Raw genomic sequence first — 7844 nt, forward strand, 5'->3', positions numbered from 1 at the left:
TATCTATTTTATCAGTGAAGAAATTCATAAAGTCATTACTATTAACCTGTGAGGGAATATTTAGATCGGGTGGCGTTTGGTTGTTTGTTAATCTAGCCACTGTGCTAAATAAAAACCTTGGATTGTTTTGGTTATTTTCTATGAGTTTGCTGATATGCTCGGCCCTGGCAGCTTTTAGAGCCTGTCTATAGCTGGACATACTGTTTTTCCATGTAATTCTAAAAACTTCCAAGTTAGTTTTTCTCCATTTGCGTTCAAGATTACAAGTTTCTTTCTTGAGAGAATGGGTATTACTCTTGTACCATGGCGCAGTAGGTTTTTCTCTAACCTTTTTTAATTTGATTGGGGGCAACAGCTTCTAATGTATTAGAGAAGATAGTGCCCGTGTTGCTAGTCGTTTCGTCTAGTTCATGTGTATTTATGGGTACACAGAGCAGTTGAGATAAATCAGGCAGTTTATTTGTGAATCGATCTTTGGTGGTTGGAACAATAGTTCTACCCGGACGATAACGCGGAGCCATATAGTTAATATCAGTAATAGGCAACATGCGCTGAGCCATATAGTTAATATCAGTAATAGGCAACATGCACGATACAAGGTAGTGGTCAGTAACCTCATCACTTTGAGGTACTCTATCTATATCATTAAGGTCAATTCCATGCGATATAATTAAATCTAGTGTATGAATAAAACGATGAGTGGGTCTGGTTATGTTTTGCTTGACTCCAAAAGAGTTTATTAAGACTGTAAACGCAAGTCCTAACGCACTGGAAATCTGTATACGGCCCTGGAGGTCTATACACAGTAGCCAGCGCAAGAGATAGGAGAGATTTATTTTGTTTATCTGACAGTGTAACTTTAAGCAGAAGTATTTTGAATTAGTTAAACCTGTATCCTGTTTTCTGAGTAACATTGAGAATATCACTATATATTGTTGCAACACCGCCACAACGACCAATCTGACAGGGCTCATGCTTATAACAGCAGCTTGGTGGAGTAGACTCATTTAGACCAATATAATCATTTGGTTTTAGCCACGTTTCAGTCAAGCAGATTACATCAAAGCTATTACATCAAAACTATTATCTGTGATCATTTCATTTACAATAACTGCTATGGGGGCGAGTGATCTAATGTTTAAGAGCCCAAACTTTAAAAATGGTTTTTGTTCATTTATTTTGCATTTTTCCGGTTTAATCACGATCAGGTTTTTTCTATATCCTGTGCATTAAATTTATATTTTGACCTCACTATAGAGCCCAAACTTTAAAAATGGTTTTTGTTCATTTATTTTGCATTTTTCCGGTTTAATCACGATCAGGTTTTTTCTAGATCCTGCATTAAATTAATATTTTGACCTCACTATTCAGGGAACAGACACAGTCTTTATAGATTGGACAACGCAAGTACTTCTATCATTTAAGTGGGTAGAACAAAAGCCATCATAGCAGTTATTTGAGAATTGGCTTACTAGTCATATGGAGCGAAGCGTCCTGGAGATGTTGTCCTACAGGAGTTCCGCTCCGACTCTGCTGGGGTGCAGGCCATCAGCACGAAAAAGCCTACAGTATGTTGCTCCCAGAAAAGATTCCAATTATTTACAAAGTGCAGTTTCTGTTCTTTACACCATGACAATAACCATTCATTTAAAGCAAAACGTCTGCTGAACCTTTCATGTCCTCATCGATACGTGGGAAGCGGTCCTGAAACGATGATCCTTGTCGCGGGCGATGTGCTGCGTACCGTCTTGATCAGGCTCCTGTAGTCCCTCTTCAGAGTCTCTGTCTGCTGCAGCTTGGTGTCATTCACGCCCACGTGCAGCACGACAGCGCCGATGCTCTCGTCAACCTTCAGGATCGTGGGTATCTGCGCAGAAACATCGAGAACACGAGCACTGCACTCAAAGGTAGACACAAATCCGCCATTTAAAGCAAATAACAGTGAGCAAAAGAATGGATTGTAAGCATTGTAAGCAAGATTAGCGGCAACCGCCATAGCGATGCTAACGGGCTATAAGCTAGTAGCGGACTTGGCAAATCAAAATAAAACTAGTGATAACAAGGTGCTCCGATTGTTTTTGTTGAAGAATACAATGGGGGATATATTCACACTTTATAGAAACGAAAATTATGGTGTATAAAATTGATTTTAAGATTGAAAAATAGACGGTAAAGAATTAACTTGACGGAGCTTCAACTCAAAACACGCGGCAGCAACAAACAGGAAGTGAACAGTTAATATAGATAAGTAATATTTATCATAGAAAACACTGACACATTTTGATGCCATAAGTCAGTGCAGACCTCTAACAGCCTGCATTTATGACAGATTTGTGGAGGTCTGGGTCAACAGTATCTTATGTAAGTGTTAAGGCCCTGGTCTTGATAGGAATGGCGTGGTACTTCTGGCATGTGGTGACAACACCCTCTGAAGAGACAAACTGGTGGGGAATGACAGCTATGTCCTGGCCTACACGCTCTCCACTCTTCAATGTAAAGCCTGCTGGTCAGATACATGGAGACGTCACAGGGCTGCTGACTTTCATTTGGTTGAATGGTTGGCCTACTTCCACCTGTCACAGTTGCTTCAAGGAAGCCAATTATTATTATTAATCAAAATTAGATTATTAATGTCTAAGAAGTTCTTGTAACCCTCAGATATTGCCCTGTCAGACTGCTCCGATTGCTTTCATGTTTGTGTTAAAGGATTATTTCATTTAAAAAAATTAGCATTTTGCCATTTAAGGGCAAAAAAAGACATTTTAATTATGTGCTAGTCAGGCATTTATGAATATTGTGCTATCTCCCTTTTAAGTAAATAGCTCTTGGTTTCATATTTTATTGTCAAATCCAATCAAGCGATATTTATAAATTTGTAAGTGTAGGTCCAAGCAATATAAACGATGTCTATTGTTTTATCATTTGAAAACTTAAAAAACATTTAAGAAATGGTGCTGTCTTTCTTTAAAATAAATATCACTTTTTTTTAAATATAATGCAGGTTAAATGAATAGGATTGAGGCATTCAAAGCTTAAAGGTGCTGTATGTAGGATTGACACCGAGTGGTTGAACTAGGTATTGCAGTCCAAATTCAAAATATTGGAGAGGGTTTTTTTCACCCGGCCCCTCCTCCTCAGACTTGATGCACACGCAGGTTGCCGGATTGATGACACCAACAGGAATGAGCGCACATGACGATGAATGAAATGAAATACGCTGTGTTTTCCGCCAACTGGCAACCCGGGGTCCCGAAATACAATTGGGTAAACTGGCAGTGGGCGGGTTTCACAAACCAAAACAGAGCTCGACATTCCGGCCCGGAACGCACATATTCAAAGGAGAATAACTGACTCTAGCATTGTTTTTCAGATAGACAAGTATGTTAACTTTCTGCAAACATATTATGGTATTTTTATGCTTTAGTAGAGTCAAAAGCTTAGATACAGCACCTTTAAAAAAGTATGCAAACACAACATAAAGTAGTCTATACAACTAAATTACACATTTTCTGAAGCCAGATGATAGATATACTGTATGATGAACAAATTGAAATTTAAGTCTTTTTTGACTGAAAATCTTGTCATTCACCCTAGATCTCCTCTTATGAACATTTATGGGAGATGTAACTGTCCAATTTGTGATTGAATCGTTCTTTTGAGATCTTTTGAAATCTTTTCAGTTGATCCGATTCACAAGACCATTCACTTTAAAGGAGTAGTTCACTTTCAGAAGGAAAATTCTGTCATCATTTACTACTATCAAAATATCTTCTTTTGTGTTCAACAGAAGAAAGAAACTCATACAGGTTTGGAACAAGTGGGGGGTGAGTAAATTATGACAGAAATTTCCTTCTGAAAGTGAACTACTCCTTTAAATTCTTGACTTGTTTGTCGAAAAGTCGTTCTTGACTTTTTTGATTCCAAGACAGTATTCAAGTAATTATGTTGTAATAAAAATAATAAACTCAAAATATGACATCAGTTTAATCTCTTTAGTGTTTTTAGTTTTTTATTAAAATATTAAAATTATTTATTATTTCTTAATTTATTAAGACATCTATTTTATTTTATTTTTCATTTTAATTTCATTAAGATTGTTCATATAACTTAAAGAATTTTAATATTTACATTCGGCAGACACTTTTATCCAAAGCAACTTGCATTGGTACACATTTTTTATCAGTTCTTACTTTTACTGGGATTTGAACCCATAACCTTGCTATGTTCTACTGTCTGAGCTACAGGATGGTTTATTTAGTTTGTAAGTTATCAGGGACCTCTGGAAATTTCTAAATGATTCATTAACGAAGGCACTAGGTCAGTAGCAACTTAAATTTCCATCTGTTATTCACTTAAATGTAGTTGTATAGACTACTTTTACGAGTTTTTACAGTGGCCTTGCACCCGTTTTATGCAGAAAGAAAGAAACTCGTTCTGTGTTTCATTTTTGGGTTAACTAATCCTTTAAGAGAGAATAGAGCGAACTGCCTACTCAACTTCTCCACATCCAGTCTCTGTCATCTGCTTCCCAGCCTGTGTTTTTCGCTCGCTGCTGCCAACCACCCAACTGGACTCTTTCTGCACAGCTCCCTTTGTGCGAGTGGTTGGTGCTTGGAGTGCACATACTGTGGAGATTTGAGCCAGCTCGTTGTGTATATCACACACTGACTGTTAAAAATATCCCCAGCTATGTGAAGAGTTGAGGGAGGCCTGGCAATGAAAGTGGCACCTGCTTCTTATCACCGTGCAGTTTGCTGCTGGGACTAAAACCTCTCCAGAGGCAAATAAAGGCATGTTTGCCGGCTCGAGTGCGCCACTGATATGTGCCGCATTTATAGGGTTGGCATTTGTGAGCCTGAGTCGGGTCAGGGAAACAAAAAGCACTATTTTAAAGAGTTGATGTAAATTAAGTTAATACATGTGATAACTGGTTGTGTAATTGGCATCTGCTGTTGCTCCTGCACAACCACATCAGTTGAATGCATAGTCTAGTGGACGGCAGCCATTGGTCTCTGTGGATTCCACATCCAGTATCCAGTGCACAAGTGTAGGACTCATAAGAGTTGTTTTGATTCTGAAGAGTTTCTTGGATTACAAAGAATCAATAAAGAATGACTCTGGAGGCATCTTATGATTAAAGTAAAAAAGTGAATAATTAAATTTATATCAATTGTAAATTATTTCATAAATTTGAAAATATTAAATAATGATACTTAATATATAAATATAGTTTGACAATAAAGAAAATAATATGTAAACGATTTTACAGTTTCTAAACTAATTTGAAAGTATAGATTTTTAAAAGTAAAGAAAAAAAAATTCATTTTAATTCTTACATTTCTAAAATTAAATAATTATTTTGAAATTATTAACTGTAATTTCATTACGAGAAACATGCAAATCCTGAATATAGATCTATTTATATTATATCAATAAAGAAGCGATTATATTTTTTGAAAAAAAAATTTCACATGAAAGAGGTGACAACACTGACCCCAATCTCCCATATATACAATATGGATCATAAAAATAATTGTGCTGTAGTGTGTTTTAGAGTTCATGTCTGGTGTATATTTAGTGTAAACTGTGGGATGTGTGGGTTCTTTCAGCACTCTGATAGCACATCAATGGGCCATTTGCAGTGTGCTCATTTAGTGGCCTTCTAACCCTTCACTCAAGCATGCACTGCTGAAGATTGTGTACATACTGACTTGAGAGCTATGGGGAAACTATATGTTATATGTGTGGCTGTTGTTTTCCATAACCTTTCATGGGAATTCCAGGAATCAAGCCTGGACCATAACATCAGCTCCAGATGGATCTGGTTTCATTTGGGGACATTATGGTGGAAATAACAGTGTTCCTAAATAAATGAGGTCCATCCAGATATTTATTAAGTGTAATATAATATATAAATGATATAATAATTCATAAAAATTCTAATTGGATAGATATGTTTTATTACATTTAATTGTCATTCAGATCACATACTTTCAGGGAGTCACGCAGTTCTTCGGAAGAACCATGCAAGTAAAGTTATAAACAAATGCATAATTAGATTCGGTAGCCCAAAGACTCGCTGTCATCCTCGAGGCGAGAAGAGACCTTTACAAACCCCCCGGAGTTCTTCACTGTAATGCCGCGTGGCTTTGGTGGCAGTTTGTTGCTGATGGTTATTATGATGACAGAGAATGCTAATTACAGTGTGCTTACCATAAGTGCATGCTAGCCTGACCCCGCATGTTTACCAGATGAGCAGTTCTAATGCTATAATTATTGTTTCGTGCAGATGCTGGGTGGAACGTCTCTCCCTGTCAATACCCTGGTAAAGATTAAGGAGGGACTCCTGAGGCAGAGGGAACTGGAGATTGACCGGTGAGTAAACAAAGACACTTTTAGAGTGCTCAGTTGTACGCAAAGAATAAGACCAGTTTTAGGTTGTGGGGTCAAATATTTATTCATAATTTCCTGTCATCTCTCAACTGTCTGTGTCCAAACAAGGCCTATACTGACCTCCCACGTAAACAAAGTAATGGATTCATCTGTTTTTGTCTGGAGGTTTGTCATTAGCTCCTGTTTCTGAGGAGGGGGCAGATGCTTCATTAATAGCATTTCATTAATTTAACACGACGTCGGCTATGACCCTGTAGTGATTGCTGTGACCTTGAGCAGCTGTAATTTTAGTATCATGCCGTCACCCATAGTGTTGCTTTGCTTTAGGTGAGCTCTGACAGACGGAGCAGACGGCCACTGTTCAGTCTGTGGTGTCTGTGTTCAGACACAAACGTACCGCGTATCTCTGCCAAGAATTACACATGAGGAAGCGCTTGAGCATGCTTTTAGCTGGCCATCAGTCTGCTTTTGCTCAGGCTTCTACATCACATGACAGTTTTGCTGTCTGGTTGTATATCGCTCATTTACATTTTTGTTCACTTTATTAAAGGTGCTGTAAGCAATGTTTGGGAACTTCTGCCAGATTTAGTCACACCCCCTCTTTTTCCAAAACCCTGCCCTACAAAAAAATAATGCTGAAATATTTTTTTGTAATTAGGAGAGAGGAGCAAAATAGCAAAAGCAAGGGAAGCAAAATAGTACAACAGACTTATTGACAATTGTTTATGAAAGTGAATATGGCATTAAACCTGGATAATCTTTAGGAACTGTCACACTTCCTGTTTCACAAATATGGACTGCTCTGTGAACATGCAAAGTGATTGACAGGTAGAAAGCATCTCAGAGGCTTCAGATTGGTCAAGCCATCAAATATAAACACAGCTATATATTTTTCATGTGTAAAGACTGTGTGAGAAATAATAAATTGTGATATTATAAAGACAACAAAATAATTAGCTTTTTATGTTGCCATTGTACTAAAGCCAAAATATTTTTTTTGTTTATTTGTTGTTGTTGTTTAAAAAAAAGTGTATTATTATTATTATTTACATTTTAATTTATTTAGTACACTTTTCAGAAATTTTCTGAAATTGTCACATTCATGAATTATTATTATTATTATTATTATTATTATTATGCTATAATTATATTTTTAAACTTGTTTCCCCTTACAGTTTTATTTTCTCAGAAATAATGTTATAGTTGTAATATTATAATGTTATAAATGTAATATTATTATTATTATTATTATTATTATTATATGTATTAAATAGTTATTTATTTATTTACGTCAGAAATAACGTCATATTCTTGGAATATGTGACACTGGACCGCAAAACCAGTCATAAGGGTCAATTTTTCTGGTCAATCATCTGAACGCTGAATAAATACGTTTTCCATTGATGTATGGTTTGTTAGGATAGGACAATATTTGGCCGAGATACAACTAT

The 7844-nt window shown here is 36.6% G+C and overlaps 1 pseudogene; it reads left to right on the plus strand.

Annotated features, from left to right (window-relative positions):
• Nucleotides 1–7844, plus strand: part of LOC107697140 (centrosomal protein of 85 kDa-like) — a 64002-nt pseudogene that overhangs the window by 42462 nt on the left and 13696 nt on the right.

Source organism: Sinocyclocheilus anshuiensis, unplaced genomic scaffold, assembly GCF_001515605.1.
Source record: "Sinocyclocheilus anshuiensis isolate Anshui unplaced genomic scaffold, SAMN03320099.WGS_v1.1 scaffold38, whole genome shotgun sequence".
In the NCBI taxonomy this organism is placed as follows: domain Eukaryota; kingdom Metazoa; phylum Chordata; class Actinopteri; order Cypriniformes; family Cyprinidae; genus Sinocyclocheilus; species Sinocyclocheilus anshuiensis.